The sequence below is a fragment of the Physeter macrocephalus genome, chromosome 11 (genome assembly GCF_002837175.3).
Source record: "Physeter macrocephalus isolate SW-GA chromosome 11, ASM283717v5, whole genome shotgun sequence".
Lineage (NCBI taxonomy): Eukaryota > Metazoa > Chordata > Mammalia > Artiodactyla > Physeteridae > Physeter > Physeter macrocephalus.
The window spans coordinates 40263131-40265615 of record NC_041224.1 but is presented as its reverse complement, the minus strand read 5'-3'; positions in this window follow the sequence as shown (position 1 = coordinate 40265615).

Here is a 2485-nt window from a genome sequence, read left to right as displayed (position 1 = left end):
TCAATTTTGGGATGATTCTTTGTCTATTCAGGTATTCCACAGATGCAGGGTACATCAAGTTGATTGTGGAGATTTAATCCTCTGCTCCTGAGGCTGCTGGGAGAGATTTCCCTTTCTCTTCTTTGTTCGCACAGCCCCTGGGGTTCCGCTTTAGATTTGGCCCCACCTCTGTGTGTAGGTTGCCTGAGAGCGTCTGTTCTTTGCTCTGACAAGACGGGGTTAAAGGAGCAGCTGATGAGGGCGCTCTGTCTCACTCAGGCCGGGGGGAGAGAGGGGTACGGAATGTGGGGCAAACCTGCAGCGGCAGAGGCCGGTGTGATGTTGCAACAGCCTGAGGCACACCGTGTGTTCTCCCAGGGAAGTTGTCCCTGGATCACGGGACCCTGGCAGTGGCAGGCTGCACAGGCTCCCAGGAGGGGAGGTGTGGCTAGTGCCCTCTCCTTGCTCACAGGCTTCTTGGTGGCTACAGCAGCAGCCTTAGCATCTCATGCCCATCTCTGGGGTCCACGCTGATAGCCGCAGCTTGCGCCCATCTCTCGAGCTCGTTTAGGTGGTGCTCTGAATCCCCTCTCCTCGCGCACCCCGAAACAATGGTCTCTTGCCTCTTCGGCAGCTCCAGACTTTTTTTCAGACTCCCTCCCAGCTAGCTGTGGTGCACTAGCCCCCTTCAGGCTGTGTTCACGCAGCCAACCCCAGTCCTCTCCCTGGGATCTGAACCCTGAAGCCCGAGCCTCAGCTCCCAGCCCCCACCTGCCCCAGTGGGTGAGCAGACAAACCTCTCGGGCTGGTGAGTGCTGTTTGGCACTGATCCGCTGTGCAGGAATCTCTCCGCTTTGCTCTCTGCACCCGTGTTGCTGCATTCTCCTCTGTGGCTCTGAAGATTCCCCCCCGGCCACCCTCCATACCTGCCAGTGAAGGGGCTTCGTAGAGTGTGGAAACTTTTCCTCTCTCACAGCTCCCTCCCAGAGGTGCAGGTCCTGTCCCTATTCTTTTGTCTCTGTTTTTTCTTTTTTCTTTTGCCCTACTCAGGTATGTGGGGAGTTTCTTGCCTTTTGGGAAGTCTGATGTCTTCTGCCAGCGTTCATTTGGTGTTCTGTAGGAGTTGTTCCACATGTAGATGTATTTCTGATGTATTTGTCAGGAGGAAGGTGATCTCCATGTCTTACTCTTCCACTATCTTGAAACTCACGTTAATTTTAGATAGTTGTTCAAGATGCGTACACACACCAACACACTTCAATGAGAATATGTCTGTACCTATATATAAACATAAGCAAATTTGTATATTTATAAATTTATTTAAATATTTTTTGTGAATATGTGATACATATAAACATATATATGTAACATACATATGTTATGACATGTAGTAATTACAAGATTATCTGTGAAATATAACACAACATACAAATTGAGAGTATCACTAGAACCACACGCTCCTTCTGTACATCTTTGCTGTGCTGCTACCCCAGAGCTAACCATAATTCTAAATCTTTAAAAATAATGTCTTTCCTTTCTAAAATAGTATTATCTCATATATACACATCTCCAAGCAATGTATTGTTTATTTTTCTTTTTTTAAGAAACCTGATTTTGTTCTCTTCTGTGATTTTTTTCATTAAAAATTATATTTTAAAATTTACCCATGTTGTTACATGCATCTGTGATTCATTTTACTGCTGTCTTATTTTCCACTTGATCAGCATGTAGTAATGTAATCGTTCTATAAACGAAGTGCCTATACTAATCAAACAAAAACAAAGGTTCACTATCAGCATATGAGTTTCTGTTCATTCACAACACTTGGAAGTATCAGAATTTTCAATTTTTGCAACATCATTCTCATTACTTATGAAATTGAGCACCATTTCTTTCTTTTTTTTAAAAAAAAATTGACCACTTGAAATTCTTTTTCTATGAAATTCCTGTTCAGATCTTCTGCCAAAATGTTGTCATGTGTTTTCATTTAAAGTGTTGACTGTAGACAAGCTGCATCACCATCATCTGAGAGCTTGTTAGAAATCTCAGCCCGCATCCCAGAATTAGATTCAGTTAAACAAGATTCCCAGGGGATTTGTGTGTTCATTGAAGCTGGAGAAGGACTACTTTGCTGGTGTACTTTTTTATTTATTTATAGGATTCTCTGTTCTGTTTAGGCATTCAAGATTTAAATGTGACAAATACAGTTTTCCCTTTTGTTACTTATTTTTGGCTCTACTTATGGCATATTTTGATAAATAGAAGTTCTTACTATTAATGCAGTGGAATTTATGAACTATTTTAAAAGTTAATGCTTTAGTTTCATGTTTAAATAGCTCTTTCCTATCCTAAGATCATAAAAATATTTGCTTCTATCTAAAGAGTGTTAAAGTTTTGCTGGCTACATTTTAGACTTAAATCCAATGGAAACTGATTTTTGTGCATGAGATAACATTGAAATCCAATTTCTTTTTTTTTCACATGGATAACCAATTGTTCCAGAACC